Genomic DNA, 24,845 nt, shown 5'->3' on the forward strand with positions numbered 1-24,845 from the left:
TGACCCTGATTTTTCCAAACTGGAATGAGATCTTTGGTGCCTATGTTCCTGAAGCAAAATAATATGAATTGATACTTTAAGACCTGGGAAAAGTGCACTGCTAGATATTCCTGGGATCTCAAGTTGGTATGTGAGCCAATCACGGCCCAGGCGTGCCATCTGCGTGCGAAGACATTTTTGTCTTTTAATTGATATAGGATCTTGAATTTATAATTCATTAATAGCCTGGCTTAAGTGTTTTCCCCGTGTACCTTTCACATTGCCTTGTTTTTGCTCTTCAATTTCCCGCCAGCAATAGTTGCATGCAAATATTACAAAAAGAAATGTACGAAAGCATACAGGAGCCTAATCATAGCTGCCATAAGCAGCAAAACAAAATGTTAAATTAAAAAAATGTATAAACATGATATAAATTTAATAGGTCATTAAAGAGATGTCAAAGGAGGCAGTGGAACATGTACATACGCCATTTTAGCTCCAATGCAAATTACAGGAAAATATAATTCTTACTGGCAAAAACAAAATGTTCTATTTGCTTTGAATTACTCTTCCTGAAGATATGGTTTACAAAGATGCCTTGTTACACTGTACGATAAAAGTTCATTCCCTTGAGCCGGCTGGATAGGGGGGAGTGGGGGTATGTTCACCTCCAGCGCTGGGCTTTGTCCCATTTGGCAATGTCCCAGGCGGGCAAATGTCAGCTGATGTGTATTAGCGGCCCATTTGTCCATAATCCCTGGAAGTGTCACTGTAGGACAATGTGCAGCTGTAGAGTTTAGCACCTGCACACTTTGAGCATGGATATACGACCATTAGGTCACGAAGCGTGGACAAGACCAAATTATATGATAGAAGGAACCCTCGTTCAGCGTACGGCATGGAAATCTCGCACAACCTACCCAGACTGCAATAAATACTGTGAAAGCAAGAAAATGAAATCTAGTGCAGATTGGCGCAAATAGCCAAGACTCCCGGACCACCCTGGCCTTGCACCAATCATCACCCTCCAGTGCCCTCAAATCTGCCGACTAATCCGCTCTGAGTTTACGCAGCGGGTCCAGGAGGTAAAAAAGGAGGCATTTAAACAAGCAGGAGATCCCTTGTTGGCAGAGTGGGCCCATGGTAAGCTTTATTTTGAGGATATTGAATTTAGGGACGTCTATGAGTAATTCTCAGTAGGACTCCAGGGCGTGGTGCACCTGCAAATATCTAATGAATTGTGAGTTCCGGGATTGAAGATTGTGGTAATTGTGGCATGTTTCTCATCTGGGGGCAGTAGTCCACTTTGACCCTTCTTCTCAAAGATAAGAACAATAATTGAGGTGCCAGAATTGAGGATAACTTTTTTTAAATTCAATTTGCAAGCCCATTGGGCCCAGAGTTTTCCCCGAGGGGCGAGACTGTGATGGTCGATTGCATGCTCCGTCAGGGAAAAGGATCACTCAAGTGCAGTGCTTTGAGACAAGTAGAGGAAAAAAATAGGCAGGTCCAACACTATATGGTGGAGCTGTTCGATCCAGAAGTGACTTTAAAGTCATGCAAAGAACTGTAGTATGGCAAAGGCCTCCGCTATCTCATTCAAATCAAGTGTGAGTCTTCCGCCCGGGGTAAGGTATACTAGGGACAATACGTGGGCCCTTGTGACTCTGAAGAAGTCATTAAATGAGTTTAATGGCTTCGTTATCATGTTCGTAGATACAATATTGGGTAAGCGAGACCGCCTCACGTCCCGAGTCATGCAGCTTCTGTTTCAGAGCCCAGTAGACGTCCTCTAATTGCTGGCAATTCAAGGGGGCAAAGTAGGTGTCAGTCGATTGCTCTAAGGTGAGAATCTGGTATTCCAGGAGTGTGAGTTCCTTCTTCTTTGGAACTTTGCTCCCGCGAACCACCGTAAACGCCGGCCCCACTTAACAGTCTTGAATGTTTTTCATAGACACGTTGGGGAGCTCCGTAAATCCTAGGTCAGATCAAAGTAGTCAACAATGACCTCCATAGGAAGATGTACAAAAGAGTGATCCATGAGTCACCAAGCATTAAGCCTCATACCCCACCCACCCTGTGGGGCCTCTGCCAAGGTGTAATTCCACTGGGACATAGTCCAGGAGTCCTTCTGGAAGGATATTAGAATTCTGTTGTAGTGATAGTGAATCAACCGAAGAAACAGTTAAGACTGGAGTGGGTTTTATGGGAAGGAGAAAAATGTACCAAAGACCTGGAACTCTCTTCCACCGGATTTGCGCAGAATATTACCAATAACTGCTTTCAAACTTGAAGCCAAAAGATTTCTAATGAACAAATTCCTACCTTAATTTGGCTGATTTGATTGACTCTACATCCTTTTTACCATCCTGTGTTTTTGCTCTCTGCTCCTCTCGGATGTTTGCCCCCCGTAGCAGCCTGTTATTGACCTGCCTATTTCATTACTTGCTGTGTACCACCCGTCCGTTATTATTGTGACTATAACTGTTTGGTATCCTTATTTGATAGTGTTTCTGGACCTGTATGTGATTTTTTTGTGACTACAACTGTTTGGCATTCTTATTTGTTATCGATACTGGATTAGTACTCTACCTTTCATCATTTTGTAAAGCGCTCTGATATCCCTTGGGATCTGGTTTGCGCTATATAAAACTTTATAAAATAATAAAATAAATAAATGTGTGAATCTGGAATCTAAGTGGTGCCACCAGTGCCATACATCTATTAAGCCCAGAGAGTGGGCCCACTTACATTAGACAAGGGTACGGGCCAAAAGGATTGATGATGTTGTGTCTCTAGATCTATTCATAATGGTGTTAAAATTGCCCCCCAATATCAGTGTACCCCGTTGGGTATGCAGCAGGGCTGTTGACAGATCATGCACTATAGAAGTAATGAGAGCTGAGAGGACAAAAACACTCCCCACCATCCATGGTTGCCCCTCTACTATTAAGGAGGATATATCTACCAATGAGCCCAAATGGGAGTTAGTGATAAGTAACAGACATGTGTGGTACACAAAGATGAGCATTAATTTTTTGTTCTGGGCCCTCACATTCTGCTTTATTTGGTCAAAGGATTTCCTTTGTGTCTCGATGGTTTTAGTGTACTCTGGAAAGATTAGGATTTTTGAGCACGCAAAGAAGGCTTAACCTTTGATTCTGGCTACATGGAGTACCAAGTCTCTGTCTTGGTAGTCGTGGAACCATGCGACTACCTCCCTGGGCAAAGCACAGTGAGGGGGACACAAGGTAAGTGCCTGGTGGGCGCGTTCTACAAGGAAACAGAGGCAGATCCGATCCTTTGGTAAGAAGCCATGTAGCCACCACTCTAGGAATTTCTCTGGGGTTCTCGCACTCCACTTCCTCAGGGAAGCAGACAAAGATCGTATTCTCGCGACGTGAGCTCCCCTCCACATCCTCTAGGCGCACCTCAGTCTCAGAGTTTGCTAGTAGTTTACAGACCATTTGTTACAGGACCATCACTGTGTCTTCCAGTGCTGAGATACAGGTTTAAAAAGCATTGCCAATTGGATGAACATCACATTTTTTAAACTGAACGCAGAACAAGTGAGGTGTTCTTCTTCCATCAGATGGCTCCTCCTCCATCTAGCCTCTGATAGCCCACTGAACTGAATCCTTCTCCGGTACCAGCCACTTCAGCTAGAAATTTTGTGATCATGTTTGACCCCGACCTTTCCTTTGCACCTCAAATTCCGCAGATTTCATATTCCTGCTTTCTGAAGTGAAGATCTGTCAGGAAGCTATTTCATCCACTTCCAGCAGAGACCCGAAAGATCCTGATTTACGCACTTGTGACATCGTGATTGGATTATGCTAATAACTTATGTTAGATCTGGGGGTCTCTAGTTGGCAGAGATAGGTACCACTGTCCAAATAGGGACCCTTGCTTCTAGTCAGGGCAAGGGGGATACACTATTTAGATAACCCCTGCTCAACCCCTTGGTAGCTTGGCACGAGCAGACAGTCTTATCAAAGGCAATGCGTAAAGTATTTGTACCAACACTCACAGGTACACAGTGAAAACACCACAAATGGACTACACACCAGTTTAGAAAAATAGAGTATCTTTATCTAAATAACACAAGACCAAAACAACAAAAATCCAAAATACACAGTTCAAGAATATGATTTTCAAATAGTTCTAGGGTTTGCATCAAAATAATCCACAGTGGCATCACTTTTAGCCCAAAGTACCTTTAGATGCGACAAAAGTTCCAAGCGGAAACTGCCGCGATGTGTCACTTCTGAGACCCTGGGGAGGCGGCGCGACAACCCCGCAGCACACAGCGGGCATGTTGCGACAAATCCGGTCTGTATGGGAAGTGATGTGATACCTTGTGTAGATTCCGGCGTGCAGATTCTCCTGTAGGATGCGTCTTGCAAAGGCACAATGCGACGATCATCGGGACGGCGACGATCTCCGGTGCAGCGATGATGTGCAACGCAGCATTGATCCTCTTCTGTCGCGGTCCCTCGATGCGCTTGCGCTGGACTCTGCGACGATGTTCACAGCGACGTGATGCGGTCCACAAGCAAGCGGTGCAACGATCTCACCCAGCGACGACTGGCTCTGCGGCGATACTCGCAGTGACAGGATTCTTCCCATACCGGGGCGATAAGCCCTGCAAGTGAACGAAGTGTCACTTCTTGCAGTGGCAACAGGTGCTGCGATGATCTTCGGGGCGACGGGAATTCTCTCGTACTGTCAACGATGCACTCCGCAAGCGAGCGATGCGTGAAAATGCATATCTACTTCTTTTCTTCTTGTCTACCTCCCCAAACAGCAGGCAACAACTTCCAGAGGTCCACGATTGGATCAAGCACTCTAGGAAGGGCAGAACTCATTCAGAAGAGTTGAGGGGGAAGCTGGGGGTGAAGTCCTTTTGTTCCTGGGACTTCTTAACAGGAGGCCAGCTCCCCTCAGGCCCTTGGAGATCTCTTCAAGCAAGGGGACACAGCAACAGCAAAGTCCTACCTCTTCTTGGCAGCAAAGCAACTGCAGGTCAGCCCACAAACACACAGCAGGACAGTCCTTCCTCTTAAGTCTTCCAGCTTTCTCCTTGGCAGAGGTTCCTTCTTGATTTCAGGATGAACTAATTTTCTGAAGTCTGGGTAGCCCTTTTTATACCAATATTCTCTTTGTTCTCTGAGGGTAGAGAGGCCTTGGCTTAGTCAGAACCAGTTCTGGTCAGTCCTGGAGCCCTTTGTTTACTTGACTTATTCTTTCATTTGAGAGAGAGGGGCAGGGCCGTCAGCCGCCCAGCAGGAGGTGGAGCCAACATTGTGGAAGGCAGGCATAGCCCTATTCAAGCCCAGGTGCTATCCCCTCCCACCGCTCAAATGCAGATGGAGCTATTCAGCCCAGGGATGACTCACTCATCCTCTGGGAGCCACCTAGTCCCTGTTACTCACAAACCAGATGGTCAATTCGCAAATGTAAATGTAAATGTAAATGTATAGGCATTTATATAGCGCACTACTTACCCGGAGGGTCCCAAGGCGCTTCGACCGCTGCGAAACCCTTCCTGGCTTCCCTGAGAGATGGTCCCTTAATGGGTATCTCCAGGGTGAGACCAGGCATCCCCGGCGGTCTGGTGGGGCCGTTAGTGAAGATGAGGCAAGCTAGTGCCCAGAGTTGCCGAGTGTGATCGCTGATCAGAGTGGGCACCAAGGCGAGAGAATTATTGAGTCCGCTTACCCTGGTCTAGAAACCTGCCGCGCCGGGAATCGAACCCTGGTCCCGGGCCGTCCTCTGCTCTCGGGTCTGCCGCCTCTAACCAGTGAGCCACACTACTTCACTTTTTCACTTTACAAAGAGGCCAAGGCACACAGAAAGGTCAGACAAGAAAACATCAACTTTCTACAAATGCTGTTTTCAAACACAGGATTTAAAAACCATCCTTCCTAAAAGATGTGTTAATAAATTCTGAGTTCAGGGATACCAGACTTTAATTTTTGATCTTGCTCCTATGGGACGATATGCCAGTAACCCTTATACATAGCATTCCCCATTATAGCCTATGGGCAAGATAGCCTTTCAATAGTGAAAAACGAAAATGTCTGTATTTCACTAACAGAGCATGTCACCCACACTAGTACATGCTCGACCTTTCACATACACTGCACCCTGCCCAGGGGGGTACCCAGGGCCTTCCATAGGGCTATCCAATGTGTACAGAAAGGTAAGGGAAGGGTGAGGCCTGGCCAGTGTGGACACTGGTCAGGTCAGCATGGCAGTTAGCAACTGCACACTGGCACTGCGATGGTAGGCCTGAGACACAATTTTAGGGCTACTCATGTGGGTGGCACAATCAGTGCTGCAGGCCCACTAGTAGCATTTGGATCGCCAGCCCTGGCACACTCAGTGCACTTTACTAGGGACCTACTGGTAAAACACATATGCCAATCATGGATAACCAATCACAATAATAATTTACACAGAGAGCATATGCACTTTAGCACTGATCAGCAGTGTTAAAGTAACCAGAGTCTTATTGCCAACAACCACGGGTTAGGAAAAACAAGGGAGGAAGAAGCAAAAAGTTTTGGGGTAACCCTGAAAAAAGGGCCATTTCAAACAACTTAGATTTGGGTCTTCCTGCTTTTATGACTAAAAAACTTAAAACGATACAGAACGCACAGCTTCATTGGCTCCCAGTTGGCAGGAGGGTTGAGTTGAAAGCCCTGACATTGGTTTCAGAGCCATTAGGGGCAAAGGTCTGCGATACCTGAGAAATAGGCTTAGTAGTTCCCATCAGGACAGAGCCTTGAGATCTAATCACCTGTGATTTTTTTGGGCATCCCCGGGATTGCCAAGCTTCATCAAGGCATCAAGGTAATAGGTCTTTCTCTGTACTGACAAGCAGGCTTTTGAACTCCTTGCCAATCCACCTGTGCATGGCCGAGTCTGAACACTCTTTCAGGAAAGATGTAAAAGCCTGGCTCTTAAACCAAGTTCAGACATGAGTTGGCGGTTCTGTTCTTCAGTCTCTGCTTTTAAGCGCTGGTTGCCTCAGTTGAGGTAGCCACACGGTTTACAAATGACTTTGATTGACTCATTGATGTGGGTGCAGTGAGTGACTTCACCTGCCTGCAAATGGGTGTCTGAGGGAGTCCATGGGACACCGTTCCTCCCTCCAGAGGGCTGCCATGAAGGACCGCACTGACACTGGGCCACCTTTCAGCGCTACTTCTGAAAGCTTTTTTGACTTTGCACCCACTTCCATAATACGGCATGAGCGAAGAGGCAAAGGGAATCCAATGCAAATCAGGGAACGTCCTCTTGGGATAGCACTCGAGCTACACGTGCACAAGCACTATCTATTAAAGATGGGGTCACACAAGGGTCTGAGGCCCTTTCTGTAATACAGAAGAGCCAAGGGGTGCACAAAGCAGATGCATATGTTTGTTACGTTCCTAGGGTACTTTCTGTAATATAAGCCAAAATAGCTCTATATTTATAACCCATTCATGCCTATTGGGAAAAAAAATGAAAATGCTAATTTTCTTGGACACTACTGAGCAAATTTACAGCAAACCAAGCAAATTCACTTCCTTTTTTAAAGGTAGGCTTTCATGCATGTTTGGTGCAATTCTGTTCAGTCGATTTTAGGTCTCGCCTTGGTAGTGAACACAGCGCATGCTCTGTCTCAGCGAGACCTAAAGTAATCTGTGTGTTGGCTCAAACTTCATGTAATCTGTTTTTCCCCTTGCTATTGGCTTACTGTGCTATTGCTGTTGTTATCTCCCTTTCTGTTGGCTGTTGGTCGTTTGCTAACTTCCTTGTAGTCCCGATACAGCGGCACCTAACTACAGTGTTAGTCGGCTCTGCTTGCCCTTCTTTTAATTGCCTGCAGTGTGCCATCTGTTTCTCACGCTGTAGCCTGTGTCTGGAACTGGAGACTTTCATGTATGCTGGCTACGTTTCTCTTATCTTTACTTTGTCGCCTTTATGAAGACGTGTATCTGTTAAAAATATATTGCACCCCCTCCCACTCCCCCTTGATTCTTCTGGAGTCAGACTCAGGCATGTCAAATGGTTTGACCTGTGGTAATAGTTCAAGGAAGGGGATGCAGCCCTGCGCTTTAGCCTTTGGAGAGGTTGATGGAGCTGGATGGGTTGCACACATGAACATAGTTTGTTATCCCCTCATTTCTCACTGTGTCCTGTTTGTGAAGTGATGTGTGAATGAATTGCTCAAGTGTTTAGGGAGGCGATGCTCAGCTTCCTTACAGAGAGAGGTGCGGATACATGACCCTTACTGGACTTTCAGTATCAGTTTTGGCCGTTGATGTGAGCGCTCCTTAGACACTGAGAGAGGTTTTTTTTCATTGTATTTTCCTTTCCTTGTCCTTAAGTGTGACAAATGGATTCATTAGCAGTATAGCGCCACCACATTTTCAATTGTAATATGTACATTGGTGCAGGTACAGATTATACCTTAGTTTCAGAGCGCCTCAGATAGCAGCAGCACTTCTCGTGTCTTTAGAATAGAAATGGCAGCAGACCACCAATATAGTGCCCAGAAACACAAAAAGTTTATTTGTTACACCAAAGCACAATTAGGTACCAAAGGCAAGCAGGTTAGAAACACAAGCTGACTTTACAAAGCATTTTATTAATAAGAAAACAATGTGGTTCTTTGAGGTAAAAGCTTTTTCAGATAAGAATGTGCCCATGAAGTTACTATCTCAGAAATCACGTCAGACACAAGGACGGGTGGAGATTCAGCATGGCTATATCTTTCCTTTTATGGCCGTCAAGGTCAGTGCACCCCTATATTGTTCTGTCTTACACGACTCTTGCTTTTACTTTCTGCAGTATGTGAAGCTGTTGTAAAAGCATTCTTTTTATATTTATTTTCAGTTTTACTTCATTTGTAATCCAGTATAATATAGATATGTCCACGCCTTTAAGTGGGACGGGTCTCACCGGTGCTGAGCACCGGCAGTTTTTAAAGAGGGTCTCGAAGCATGTCTCTTTTGGGCTCTGTTTTGTGCCCTGGCACAAGCAGTCATGTCAGCTGAGTGTTGTTGGGGAAGGGAAATCTTTTAAAAAGAGTCATTTTCTCTCTGGATTTCCCTTCTCTTTTTTGAAACGTAGGAGCAGCAACATTGTTGTGGTGTCGGCCAGGGCTTTAAGTGCAAGTTTTTTCAATATTATTTGCAACAAGCCATAGTTGCTGCTTATTTATCATTGACAACATCAATATTCATGACTTGTTGTAGGTATGATGCTACTCGTATGATATATGCACCACCTACCCCCAGCGCCTTGAGACCCTTACGGGTGAGTAGTCACGCTTAACAAACGCTTGATTAACTGATACATCTGGATGCAATGACAGAAACAGCAAATATAAGTTGGGTTGCACAGTATGCGAAGCACAGATTTTTTGATTGTGGTTTAAGCCATGCCCTTAATTACATTAGCCATGCCCCTTTGACAGAGCCCCAGTTTTTTCATTACACTTCAAGCCCTGGATATGTCTTACCTTAAAGTTACCAGGTGGTGGTGTTACTCGGTGTGTGTGTTGCCTTATCGTGTTATTGGATGCATGCTTTTATTTACATTCTACTGCTAATAATTTGTGGTGATTTCATTGCATGCTTTACTCCTTATTATGTTTTGTATTGTAGTCACATTTATATAGTGCTTTCTATAACTGACAAGGCGCTGTACCACTTGATATGTGCTGTGGATATATTTTCTATTTTTCTGGCATCCTTATCTTACTGTTATCTTGTGGTCGCCTATGATGTCATTGTACTCTTTATATGAGTTATGTTAAGCGCCATCAATACTGAGAGCAGTGTTTGTTTAACCGAAGCCTGATTCTAACTGCAACTGCACTTTTTCACCTTTAAAATGTAAATGGCAGCTTTTACACAATTCTCTGTTCTTCAACTAAACTCCTTTTATTGCTAAAGCAAAATGTAGAAATGTGTTCTTGCAGCAGAACAGAAACAAAGGCTGACTTTACAAGGCATTACTTAGAATGTAAGGTATGGGGTTTAAAAGCTTAATCGGTTACAAACGTATGTTATTTGATTTTACACCTTTTTAAAATGGGAATTATGTGAACTGACTACAAGAGCATCAACATGTTTCAAGCTTTTAATAAATTCTAGCCATAACATTTTTTGTAGTTGTTACTGGTCCTATTTAACAATGGCAAAAACATTTAAATAAAATGCCCATCACAACGTGACGTTGCATAAGTGTGCCTGTGTAATGACGCACACATGTGTATACCTCACCAATCTTGGACCAATCAATTCTTAACGCCTTTTTTAAGAACAATTTATAGCACAGGCGCCATACGCAATTGCGAGAGTTTAAGCTATTGGCATTGAAATGACAAGGCCTTGTATTTATCTGTTTTAAAACAACACATAAATAAAATGCATTGTCAATTACAATCTCAGTCATAAATTCAATGAACAAAAACAAGAGATAGAGTTGTGTCAGCAAGCACTACAGAATTGAAGCCGTACAAAGTAATTAAAAAGGATAACTTGTGCCTATTTATTACATTCACATATTATAAGAACAATACATTCCACAGGTTAAATACAATTCATAAAATAAAAACAATTTAGACAATCAATTTTAAGAAAACAGGGTCCCTGTTTTCTTAAAATTGATTGTCTAAATTGTTTTTATGTTTGCATAGGTATTCGCGTTTTTGAATTCGGGACACCTTGCTTTACAACCTCTACTCACCCTGTCCCTATTTCGAATATTAGGGTACCTCCCCTTTTTCTCTATAACTTGTCAATTACAATGCCTTTTAGCTCTCTCTAGGGGATGTACCATGTTACAACGCATACCATTACAACGCATAGCGCTTTGAGGTGCTGGATATTGGTAAGTATAATTTACTATTCTAACTCCAGTCCCCGTGGACCCTAGGGAAGGTGTTGGATAGTAAATTATACTTATTCCCTATCCTAGAGCGCCCCCCAGCGCAATGCGTTGTAATGGTATGCGTTGTAAAAGTCGCGTTGTAACAGTATTGCGTTGCAAGAAATGCGTTGTAACAGGTGTATACCCTCTGTAGGTGAATTCCTATTGTAGCCCAACATAGTTTTTTTGTTGACAGTTATCTGCTCTATATTATTGCATATAGGTCGATTATTAATGGGTGCCTTTGCGTGCAAGGAGTCTATTTATTGTTGCAAATAAAAAAGCTAAAGTAAAAAGCATAGTCATTTTCAATGCCAACAGCTCTAACTTTAACAAATGCAAGACCTAATGCATTGCAAATGCTTGTTTTATGTGTCAGAGAGAGCAAAGGAACTCTATGGGAATTAAAATTCGAAAATTCACTTTTTTGGCCTCCTGTTCCTCCTTTGTCTGGTTTCCGCTTGACTGATCTGCACAAAATTTGCTGAGCCGAAACCAAATCCAAATCAAATTACCCTTTTTATATGATGATTCTAAATTAAAAGTGTTTTGAAAATTATTTTAATATGCTATACAAAGATGACAATTTCAAATTATACTAGGCTGACTAACAAAGTGTAGTTTAATTGACCAGAACCTTACAAACTATTAGCCAGGTGAGCTCATGTTGTAATGTTGGCATTACATAGAACACCTGAAATACATGTACCAATGATTGTGCAGTGAATATGCCAAAGAGCAGGTAAAACAGGGTCTGGCATTGTCTTGCTGAAGGGGGGTTACTCTGTAAGAATTCCAGTTGGACAGTCACAATTACAGAGTATTGATGACGTATACTAATAGTTCAATTGATTTGCATTTGGTATTTAACCCTATGTTTCTCCAGTAGATCCATGTCTGATGTCCATCAACTAATATATCATCATTGTGACAGTAGGTTCCATTTGCAACATGTCAATTGGAATGTGCACAAGGGTAATGCACTCAGGGCCGGACTGGCCATAGCGGGCACCGGGCAATCCCCCAGTGCGCCGCACGGGTGGGGCCGGTTTTGGGCCCCTGGGGGCAAAATCGGCCCTGTACCAAAATCGGCCGATAACCGGCCGTGACAAAGAGCTCGGCGGCACCCCAAACCCCCCCCCCCCCCCTTCCCCCTTCCCCCAGTGGGGAGGGGCGGGGGGCCGGCCGAGCACTTTGCCAGGGCCGGTTGTGGTTTCCAGTCTGGCACTGAATGCACTGTTGTGCATCCTGTGTACTCATTGACTCATCTCAACACAACTTTTATACAATTTTAAAATGTGCTTGGAATCTGAATATAAGATCATTTGGATTCAATAAAAGGGCCATACAGAGAAAGGAAAACAACTGCCCTCTTTGTCCCGCATCACCAGCATTCACCAATGCTAAGCATTCTAGAATGTTTCTTTGATGACGTCTGGGGGTTTTGAGATAGGGTGACACCCTTCCCTGGATCCCCCTTGTGGGCGTGACACAGGGCTTGTCTCTTAAAAGCAAGTTATGCTTGTCCAGCTCCTCCAAGGTAACTTCCTATTTACATACCCAAAGCAGGCTGTTTGCATAGCTCCAACAGGCTGCTTTCCATGTCGTTCTCACTGGCTATAAATGTGGTTTTACGAACAACTGTTTAGAAACAAGATCTGCCTCCTCTGGAACGATGAAGGTGACCTTAGCATCTCGGTTCCTCTGGACACTTCTTTTCTGGATTCATGGTAAGAGCAGTGAATTATTGACAAGAAGAATCATGTTTTAAAGGACTCTTCCAAAGCATCTGTTAGCTGGTTCCTAGTTTTCGTAGATGCAGAGATTATAATCCAAGATGCTTCATGATGTCATTAATTGTCTTTCTGTCTTCAGAGTCCAGCGCGCAGATTGTGCTGACACAGACCCCGGAAGTCCACGGCATGACCCTGGGAGAAACCATCACAATCCGATGTCAGTCCAGTTCATCCGTCAGCAATAATTTAGCCTGGTACCAGCAGAAGCGCGGAGAAGCCCCCACGCTCCTCATTTATTGGGCTACGAATCGCCAGTCCGGGGTCTCAGAGCGCTTCAGCGGCAGCGGGTTCGGCTCCGACTTCACCCTCAGCATCAGCAGAGCCGAGGCCGGCGACGCCGCCGTTTATTACTGTCAACAGAGACAGAGCTACCCGCGCACAGTGACACAGAGCCGGGCAAAAACTGCAGCTTCCTCTTCCTGACCTCAGCCCTCTGACAACCATCGGTGCAAGACCTGAGCGGGGCAGGCTGTTCTAGGCTCACAGGTGTTAAATTTCCAAACATCGAAAGAAGTTACTTCAAATGAGTTATGACCTTATGTTCATTTTTAATTGTAGTGGGACAGTTGTGATTGAGATCTATTTTGATTTAACTTGAGTATTCTGCGTTATGTAACCCTTTTCAGCTGGGCTCCGTGGGCCTCATTTACAAAGATTGGCGCAGGGCAGCGCTGCAAGTCTTTCTGCTGTCCCGCCCTGCGCCAATCCGAAAGAGCAAGAATGCACCGAATTTACAAGATATGGCGCATTCCTGTCAGCTAGCACCAGAACACAGTTTGCTGCCTTGCAGAATCCCAAGGCAGGCCATGGGTGTCTGCAGGGTTTTTAATGGGCGGGGTCCTGCCGGTGCTCAGCATTGGCAGTTCTGACAAGCATTGGCAAAGCCATAGGTCTCGTCTACAGGAAAGCTCTGGGCTTTGTCAATGCTCTTGGTTTTTGTCAATGTCTTTTAGCCAAGGTCTGTTGGCTCAGTAGACTAATGCTTCCACTGCAGGGGCCTGTTTTCGACCTCATGGTCACGTGGGCGGGTCCACTCAGCCGTTCCTCCTTCTGAGGTCGATAAAATGAGTCCTATTGAGTTGGGTAACAAGAAACATCTGTTATTCAGCGCCAAGATACCTACGGGTGAACGTGCACTTTTAAAATACACATGTTAAGGTATACAGTAGGGAAAAAGTTAGGGAGACACACTTTGGAGAGACCAGCTCCCTGCATGATCTACAGAGAAACAAATATAGACATTATGAGTCCAAGTCAGTGTGTGTTTTAAAATGATGGCCGATGCACTGGAAGCAAGAGGTTTAAAACGAAAGATATCTCCAATCTCAAAAATTCTGGATGTGCTCCCGGTAAACCAGCACATGATGTGTTTTATTGCAGTCGGTTCATTCATGTGGACGCAGCAGAGGAATGCTGGCAAAAAAAATACTTGGTACTGTTTAAAGATGGCCTTCAGATGGGCATACAATCCTTAACACGAAGGAGGGGGCATTTTCAGTGGCCTCAGAAGGCATGGCGGACAAGTAAGCTCATAGCACTAGTATTCAGATAATATTCAGGCAGAATAATTCACAGACACATCTGTTAGGAAATGAAATCCTCTTTGACACAAGGGATCTGTGCAACCATTCTAAGGCCACATACCTCAGAAGTGCAAGAAAATGCACTTCCGATGCATTTGACACGCTCAGCCTATGTAATGCGAAACTGGAAGAAAGCAGGGCAGCGGAAAGAAGTGTCGTTTTCTGGCAGAGAGTTGGTCTGAAGAGGTGTTAATTCTTCACCAACCACGCCTGAAGAAGATAAATTCAGCAGCAACCACTGCAGTTCTTAACTGCACTAGTAACCTGCACAGAGCCACGCGACGGGGCTTTCGTATTTAACTCCGTGCTCGGGTTTGCATTTAAAGCTAGGCACTGCATGTTAAACCATTTAAATAAAGTAATAACCTGTAACTTTCAAAAAACCACACCAAGCAACTAATCCACAGTGCAGGACAAAATAGCATCAACTTGAATCACCATAAATGCATTTGCTGCAACCCAGATAAAGCAGCGTTCAGATGTGATGTAGACCTGGCTGGGGTTGGGATATGGGGGGAAGGAGGGGGAAGTGGGGGTGCGGGGAGAAGGAACCGGAGTCAGAGGACAGAGCGAGTGAGAACATGAGCGCCGCATCCATCAAAGTTATCTGATACAGATTAAAGGACAAATGCCTACGTTAGTTAGACCTGAAGAAGGTCCCCCGGAAATGAAGGAGGGGATGGAGGAAGAAGTAGTAAGGGTTATTGAACCACAGAAGGAGGAACCAAGCATATATGTCTCGCGATGTCCGATGATTATAAAAAGATGTGGGGATAGGAGGTATTAGAAGCATTATATCCCGAGACCAAGAACGGGAGGAATTCACAAACGCAATAGGCTAACCCCAAGATGTCAAAGTAGCATGAAAAGAGCAATGTCTGAAATAACCCCTTCTGATAAGAAAGTGCTTCTAGGCTCCAAAAAGGCTAGATCTGGGGAAATTGAGAGAGAAGAAAAATGGGGTATTAAGGCGAAAGGGGTGGCGAAGTGCTTAAGTAGCTCCAGTTATCCTAATATTAGTAGTGACCCCAGGAAGAGAAACATCAATAAGGTACACAGTACAAACAGACTGGAGCCAAACGTGGGGGTCCATCGGGTACCCAGCAAGAAGGATACCCTGATCTGTGGCTTTTCTTGGAACCATTAGAGCAGGGAAAAGGTGGGAAAAAAGTAAGAACATTAAAACCCCTAAATCGATCCCAACTCCCTTTCTCATTTTCAAAATGTGCAAGCTTACACTTTGTTAGCACAGAGGATCTTAAAGAAGTAGGGTTCACGGCAAATAACAAAATGGGGGGGAAGTAACTAAGCTACTCCTGTATTCAGCATTAGTTAAAGCTACTCTGGAAAAAGCAGAATCGGAGTTGCTAAAGGAAGGAATTAAACTGATAAAAAGAGAAGAAATGCTGACTAATAAGCAGGGTAAGTCATTCCTTAGAAACCATGCAGGGTTGCGTGTACGGCAAATAAGGATGATTAATCACTGCAGGGGTAACAAGGAAGGATGGGAAATTACTGTATCCCCTAATGAATTAAGAAGTGATGATGATGTAGATATATTAACCGGGAACAGATATAGAGCCTTAGCATCGGTGGACTATGAGGGAGAGGGGGGCCTGTGTGAAATTGATTAGGAGCTCGGGACGTCGCATAATCTCTTGGAATATAAACGGTTATAAAAGAATAGTGTCCCAAGAGAGCTTTACGAATATTCTAAAGAGTACTGATATTGTGTGTCTGCAAGAGACCAGGCTGTTCGACGGAACCCTTGCCACTGAAACTATGGTTATGGCGGGGTTTGCCCAGCACTCGAAAGCGGCAAGGAAGAATCCTTGTGGGAGACCCTCAGGTGGACTACTGACATTGGTGTCCACTAAAATTGCCAGAAAAATAGAAAACCTCGATTTAAGTTGTAAGTTGGCATTAGGGAGTAGAGTACTGACTTTGAATGAAGATCCTAGTTATGAAGGTATATGTATTATCAATCTATACATTCGGAGGGGGAAAGATGACTATAAGGTAAACCTGGAAAAATTAATAAAGGATATGGACAAGATATTTGATTCCTACCCGCACGATGTGTTTCTAATGCCGGGGGATTTTGACCATAGATTATATCCTCACGAAAATGGAGTACATATGACTCCCAGGGCTTCCTCACAACCCTGGCCGACACCCGTCCAGTCTTTAACCCCTCTGATAACATCGACGGAATAGAACACGACATAGGATCCTGGCTGAGGTTGGCCAGCGACCACTTTGCCCCCCTGATCAAATTCCCCCGCACTAGGCATCATAACTCCCACAGGTGGTTCTCTGATGACCTCAAGCAACACAAATTAAAAACGCGCCAGCTAGAACGCATCTGGAGACGCGATTATTCCAACTCAGCCAGACAGTCTTATTTGGCCGCGCATAAAGAATACAAAACTGCCATCAGCCTAGCCAAAATGGAACACTTCTCCAAAAGGATCTCGTCGGCGGTCGACAAATCTAAGGAGGTGTTCAAAGTCATGAACGAACTTAGCACAGATGACAGAACCCTCCCAGCCCAGACCCCCACTCAAGAGGCATGCAACCCTCTCAACTCCTTCTTTGTGGAAAAGTTCACAAAAATTAAAAACTCTATCCCTCCCCCTCCTCAGCCATACCCATCGGACACTTCCTCTACAACCCCTCGACCCTCACCACCTTTCCTGCCCTAAACCCCATCTCATTAGCGGGACTCGCCACTCACGTGAAATCTGGCTCTCCTAATGACTGCTGTTCGCCATCTGTTCTGCGGAGTATCTGCCTCAACCTACCTAACTGTATTCTACCCCTACTGAACAGGTCACTCAGCAGTGGCATTGTCCCTAGCTCTTTCAAGGAGGCCATCCTAGTGCCCCTCCTCAAGAAACCCGGCGCCGACCTCGTGGAGCCTTCAAATTATCGCCCCATCTCCCTCCTCCCGTACTTCTCAAAATTAATGGAGGCCCACGTCACCCGATGTCTGTCAAATTTTATCAATCAAGCCGGCTTCAGACCTGCCCACTCTACTGAGGCCGTCATTCTGGCAGTTCTGGACACACTCAGGAGCAACGCGGGCGCGGAGTCCCCCCAAGCCCTCGTACTCCTGGACCTGTCGGCCGCGTTCGAAACGGTGGACCATAACATCCTTCTCCACCGTGTCGGACAGGCAGGCCTCCAGGGTACTGCTCTTAAGTGGGTCGAGTCCTTCCTGACTGGAAGAACACAGGCGGTCCGCCTGGGCCCCTACACTGCAACAAAAACTCCCACGTCCTGCGGAGTCCCCCGGGGCTCCTCCCTCTCACCGCTCCTGTTCAACCTATACCTCCGGCCTCTGATCCACTCTCTTCAGAAATGGGACATAATTGTCTACAACTACGCTGACGACTTACAGATTGTCCTCCCGCTCAATTCACCTCATGCCATCAATATATTTCACGCAGTCATGATCCACATCCAACTTTGGATGAACCAGAACCAATTGAAGCTAAACCCCAGGAAAACTGAGCTCCTCCTCCCTGGACTCAGCCATGCTCACTGGGGCCCGCAGTTCTGGCCCTCGGAGCTAGGCTCCCCCCCAGCCCTGGCCAAATCAGTAAAGAGTCTGGGAGTGATTATTGACATTGAACTGTCCCTCAAAGCCCAAGTGGGTGCGGTAATTTCATCCTGTATGTACCAGCTATAAGCTCCGCAAAGTTTGCTACATACTTCCTCCCGCCGAACTTACCCAAGTTGTCATCTCACTTGCACTCTCCCGCCTGGACTTTTCTAACTCCATCTACTATGGTCTCCCACAATCCCTGCTACACCGCCTCCAGGTTGTCCAGAACCAAGCGGCCCGCCTAATTCATAAAACCCCCAGATGGCAATCGGCCAAACCTCTACTCCACAGTCTGCACTGGCTCCCAATAGGCCAAAGGGCAGCTTTCAAGGTGGCCTGCCTCACATTCAAAGCCCTCCACTGCTCCGGCCCCGAGTTTCTCAAATCTCTTATCTCTCCTCACCGTCCAACGGACAACCTCCGATCAGCCCACCGTCATCTGCTAGTCACTCCCGAAACTAAAACCAAGAAATTCGGCGGTCGCCGCTTTTCCCACCTGGCTCCCGGGCTTTGGAATCTCCTTCCTCTCTCCATCAAATCCACCCCTTCCCTCCTGAACTTCAGAAAATCGCTTAAAACCCACCTCTTCCCTCCCCTTGGTTAAAAATCCGCCACTTACGCTTCCTTCCTCACTCACTCTGTCTTAAAGCGCCAGGAAGCCTACGGTGTCAGAGCGCTCTATAAATTGCACTTAAGATAAGATAAGATAAGATCCCGGTAAAATAGACTCTTGGAGTAGAGAATTACTAAAAGCCTATGATAAGGGTCTGCCATGTTTCCCAGCGGAGAAATTTCGCATCAAGGTATGACCCTAGGTCAACTGTTGGGTTCTATGGGCCTTTTATGCGTAAATGGTGGATTGGAATCTGACAGGTCGGCAAGACGTACATTTACGGTGGGTCAGCAACCATGCGCAATAGATTATGTTTATACGCATTCTTGGAGCTTCGAATTAATCAATTACTTCGAAGTGGTCAGGGTGGAAGGGAGTGACCATTATCCTCTGCTGACTAAATTATATGCAAAAAGGGCATACAGAGAGAAAAAGTCTTCCAAGTACAGGCTGAATATCCTAAGCGGCTTACAACCCGTATATCAGATGAGCAAACTAAAAAATTAAGTGGTGTTCAGCAGATAATTCCATTAGAAAAAAAGCCACATGAGAATGACAATGCCTGGTACGCAAATTCAATAAACCAACTGGTAGAATGTTTAAGGGTAAGATTTAAATATGGTAAACCCGGAATAGCCAGTAGAAAAAGATAAAACATTAATAACAGACCCTGATACGATGACGAATGCCGCAAAGCGAAAGTTTGTATCAGGCAAAAGGAAAGAAGACTTAGAGGTCGATTTACTGTAGAACTTTTAACTGACCTTCGGAAGCTAAGGATAAAATATGAAACATTTATCAGAAATGAAACAAGAAACTTTAAAGAAAGGTGCTGGGCAAATTTGCTAGAGGCAATTGAAGATAAGAATGTGAAGGGCTTCTGGAAGTTGGTGCAAGAAAGCTCCGGTAAGCCCAGGCCTGTTTGCCATGTTCGGTTCCTGAGGATAAATGGGTAGATTACCTGGAGGAAATCTACGGAAAGTGGGTAATTGGTGATAGAGTATGTACATTAGTATGGCCAGGTGTGAGAGAAGAGCTAAGAGAGCATTTTACCCAAAGCCACATTAGGATGATTATCTCAAGCTTAAATTTAACCCGTGCAGCTGGGCCAGATAGTTTGCCAGCCATAGTGTTGAAAACTAACCCAGATTGGTGGGCTGAGTTCTTTGCATATATATTTCAGGGGATTCTTAACACAGGGATTGGGCCAGAAAACTGGAAAGGAGCAATCGTTAGACCTATCCACAAAAAAGGCGATGTAAATGCTCCTAAGAACTATAGATTAATAAACCTTTTAGATATAGGAGATAAGGTATTCGCCAAAGTCATCTTGCGTTTACTCAAAGAGTGGGTAGAAGAAAATCAGATTGTTCCCCTAGAACAGGGAGGGTTTAAGGATGGTCACTTAACGGTGAACCACTGCTTTGCTCTATGGGCATTATCACGGAAGTCGATTGAACAGAGAGGCAGCCTTTTTTGCTGCTTTGTGGACTTCCGCGCAGCATTTGACCTGGTGGACCGGGGGCAGCTGTGGTCGGCCTTGATAGGTTATAATATCCCTAATGACATACTGAGCTTGATTCGAGCCCTGCTTTCAGAAAACTGGGCCCAGTTAAGATTCAGAGTGAGGTTTATCCCAGAAAATCGAAATTGGTAACGGGCTGAGACGGGGGTGCGTTCTGGCCCCTCTGCTCTTTTCCCTGTTTTTTGCAGATCTGCCACAAACTCTATGCAATACAAGGGGGGTAAGCCTGAAACAAGATGGGAAACATATCTCGTGTCTACTCTATGCGGATGACCTGGTAATTATGGACCAGACAGAGATTGGTCTACAACGAAAATTACATAGGTTTAAAGAATATTGCCAAGTCAAAAAACCTTGTAGTTAATATGGAGAAGACCAAGATTTTATGTTTCGGTAGAAGGAAAACTAGGTTCTCCTGGTATCTGGGCAATGAAAAATTGGAAAAAGTAATGGAATACAGATACCTAGGGATGTGGTTTCAAATAAATTTTCATTGCCACACTCATCTGGAGGCACGAAAGTGAGGGCTTCGGCCTTGTTGAAGGGATTAAAAAGATTTATTGGTTTGTATGGGGAAATGTCGGACAGACCTACTTTAAAAGCTTATTCAGCCATGGTACAGCCTCAATTTTTGTATGGTGCAGAGATATTATATCTGAGTCGCAAAAATAAGTGGAATGTTGAGGAGGGAAACAGTTTGAAAAATCTCTTTTCTCTGCCTTAATCATCTATGGTACAGGCAGTGAGACTTGAACTGGGAACCACCTCATGGGGTAGTATAACATGCATGGCCCTACTATGATTCTGGAAACGTGTGAGCTTGAGTCAAGATCTTAAAATCTCACATTGGTGTCAGAATAAAATCATACAAAGTGATTTAACCTGGGCAAAAGAAACTAGAGTTATAGTTCGTAAAGCATCCTGTCAGTTAAATATTGAATTGTGACCCCAGTCACTCCAACCTGAGATCAATAAGAGAGAGCTTAAGATGCTGGGATGTGCAAGTCTCCAGAGCACAGGATCAAGACTATCTTTCTAAGAAAACCTCTGTTCTCCATATGGTCAGAGTGTGGCAAAAAGATCAGCATTTTCCTTATATTGACAGGCTACCCAGTTGCCAGTTAAGGCGTGAAGTGTTAAGACTAAGAATTGGGATAAATCCATGTTATGCGTGTAAAGAGGTAAAATGCTCTATGTTAAATAATGAAGGAAAATGTACTTGCACGTTAGGAACAACTTGCAATATCATACATATTTTATTCGATTGCCAGAAGTTGTTGGAAATACGAAGACAATTTTTATGTCCGATTTTTAAAGAGTATGACATTAAAAATAAGTTGCAAGCAGAAAACCTTTTACTGGAAATGGTCAATCTTGACATAGCTTGTGCCATGGGTAAATATATAAAAAAAGTTAAGGAGTTCCTAAAATGGTATGACTGTCGAGAGGTTTAGGCCGAGCGTATTAGGCGATGGAGAAACATAGATTAAAAATCATGTGGTCACAATTTTTTTTATACTTTAGGATTTTAAGTTGGAATTTTGTGTTTTAGAATTTTTTTTTAAAATGCTAGTTTTTAAGGTTTTCTCCTCATTGAGGATGTGAGGATGGTCGCTTTTTAGATGATGTTTAGAAGCAGTATACCCTGGATTTTATTATGAGGTGTGTTATTTATTTGGATACTTTGATGGTTGTAATAGACCGAATAAAGTTTTACTGAACTGACTGACCATCAAAATTATGACCTTTTCTTGAGTTTTCAAAACAAGGATGCTACTGGTGTGCAGGGTTCTCAACAAGCTCCCAAGATGCCCCAGGACCAAACTCACCTGCGTAAGGTGTGTTTGTAATGTGATTTTGGTGACAGTTTAATCTCCGAGACGTTCCATTCTGTTAATATTGAAAACTGTTGTTCATGTAATACATTTCGATCTTCTTTCTCTACAAAGAATGATATGCCTTGTTATCTTTTGGGAGAGATGGTCACGGCACACTCCAACCCACACCTGTGAGCTGAGTCACCTCTTTCCACTTGCAAGCCTTGTGCCCAGCACGGCTCAAGAGGCATCCACAGGGAGCAGGCAGTGTAAAGAGCTGCACGCGGTCAGGCTCTGCACTTTGCCCTTTTTAGTGACCTCACCCACCAAAACCACCGTCTTCGGGTTCTATCTGCATATAAACACTGCTGAATATAAACAAGCGCTCGCGCGGCAGCAGGGGGTTGGGGGGTGGCCTGCGCGATTCACTTGCGGGAGTGATAATTGCTACCATATGGTGGCGCTCGCTCCCGTAAGTGAATCTCCACATTTGCACGCGTTGCCATTGAAGGCAATGGAACGCGTGCACTTGCTTGGCTGAAAAGCGATCGCAAAAGGTCTTTTTACCTTTGCAGCGCATGTGCGCTGCAAAGACGAGACCTAAAAAGCAGGTGTAGAGACGGGTCCCTATCAGGCTCTTCATTTTTGCCCTCACCCTAAGGGTTAAAAAAATATCTAAAGCTGATGTAACTTCAAAGAGACTCGTTATAGTTCTTTCAGTCTCATATTTTCAGAACTGAAGCTTTTCCATAATTATGTACAACAAAGCCATAGTTGTTGCTTATTTATATAACTAACAGCCATTAACAAAGCCAATAGTCCTAGCTTGTTGTAGGTATAATGTTACTTGTATGATATATCTGGATGCAAGAACAGAAATAGCAAAATACCAGTCGGGGAAACAGCGTTCAAATCCCATGTGATACATTGCATGCCATTAAAACGCGGCTGTTACAACAACCGCATTTTTACAACACAAACAATTACATTGCAAGTTGTTACAAACACTTGCTTTAGGGGGCAGAAGGTGCTGGATTTAAAAACCAACACATTCCCTGCTGTTGCATAAACTGGAGTAGGAATAGATAATTATACTATTCCTAAGTCTAGCACGCACTATACCGGTCCTCGGAAGCTTGTTTCCGGTCCAGGGAAGACATGGCTTGGCAGTTCGGGCTGGACTGTTCCCATGAGGCACAGGGTCAGACTGATTTGCATATAGCCATGTCTGAACTGGGGTGGCAGAGTGGGCTAAAGAACGGTGATGGATTAAACCCAGATCTTTTGACTGGGTGTGAGTGTTTGATTAATTCAGATGCTCCGTCCATCACCACCCCCTTTTGTACCGCTTCTGGCCGCCATAAGTGTGGCAGGGTATGCTCAGACGTGAGTCCCTTGCTCACTCTGCCACTGGATTCAAGCAAGCCGGGCTGAAGACGGCTGGAATGCCAGAAACCGGTCCTCGGAAGCTTGTTTCCGGTCCAGGGAAGACATGGCTTGGCAGTTCGGGCTAGACTGTTCCCATGAGGCACAGGGTCAGACTGATTTGCATATAGCCATATCTGAACTGGGGTAGCAGAGTGGGCTAAAGAATGGTTATGGATTAAACCCAGATCTTTTGACTGGGTGTGAGTGTTTGATTGATTCAGATGCTCCGTCCATCACCACCCCCTTCTGTACCGCTTTTGGCCGCCATAAGTGTGGCAGGGTATGCTCAGACGTGAGTCCCTTGCTCACTTTGCCACTGGATTCAAGCAAGCCGGGCTGAAGATGGCTGGAATGCCAGAAACCAGTCCTCGGAAGCTTGTTTCCGGTCCAGGGAAGACATGGCTTGGCAGTTCAGGTTGGACTGTTCCCATGAGGCACAGGGTCAGACTGATTTGCATATAGCCATGTCTGAACTGGGGTGGCAGAGTGGGCTAAAGAACGGTGATGGATTAAACCCAGATCTTTTGACTGGGTGTGAGTGTTTGATTGATTCAGATGCTCCGTCCATCACCACCTCCTTTTGTACCACTAGCACGCCCTATACAGCAAGTCGTTGTAACGACTTGCGATGTAATGGTTCGCGATGTAACAACGCGCTCATTGCAATGACCACGTTGTAATGGCATACAATGTTTCGCATGCATAGTAAAGAGCTATATTCGACCAGTCGGGTGGCACACCGTTCTAATCACAGATATTTAGTTTATGTGTTTTTAGGCCCGCCCTTAATTACATGGGACATGTCCCTTTGAGAGGCCCCTATATTTTTTTATCCAACTTAAAGCCCTGGGTGATTGCGTTGTTCACACAATTGTTTTTGTGCAGGACAAAACACCTTCCTGCACACAAACAGCCATGCAAGGCATTTTCCTCGTTCTATGTGTGATGCAGAATGCAGCATATATGGATAGGGGAAAAAACGAGGAGAAATGAAAACATTTCTCCTTGTTACACCTGCTCTGATTTCGTAAATCTGAGGCAGCGTCAAAATCAATGGGTGTTGCACGGGAAAACCCACTGCAATACCCATGGTACGCCTCCCTGACGTGCGTTGCCTTACACCATATCTACAAGGCCATGAAAAGCCACAGAAAGTGGCTTTGTGTGGCCTCGTACATATGGGTCTGCTAGCTGCTGAGCCTCCAGAGCATCTCAAAAGTGATGCTACGGCGGCGCAAATGTGTTGCAAGGGTCTAATAAATTAGCCCTGTGTTTGGATTTTAACTGTCTCTCTTCTCACCCTGTGCCAGTCACAGAGGTCCTCGCACTTGGAACTGTCAGATACGCTCCATAGGATCCGGATGACGAGTATAAGGCCCACCTCCAAACGTCACAAACACTCTGATATAATATAACAACAGAGGATTTGAGCCATTAGGTGAGGGGAAATTGCAAAATAATAAACAAGGAAGGAAAGGAAGGGGTCAGCTGGGAAAGGGAAGTACCTGAAACGACAGAACATACAAAGATAATAGCACTATTCAAACAGCACTGTCAATACC

The sequence above is a fragment of the Lissotriton vulgaris genome, chromosome 3_2, assembly GCF_964263255.1.
Source record: "Lissotriton vulgaris chromosome 3_2, aLisVul1.2, whole genome shotgun sequence".
NCBI lineage: Eukaryota > Metazoa > Chordata > Amphibia > Caudata > Salamandridae > Lissotriton > Lissotriton vulgaris.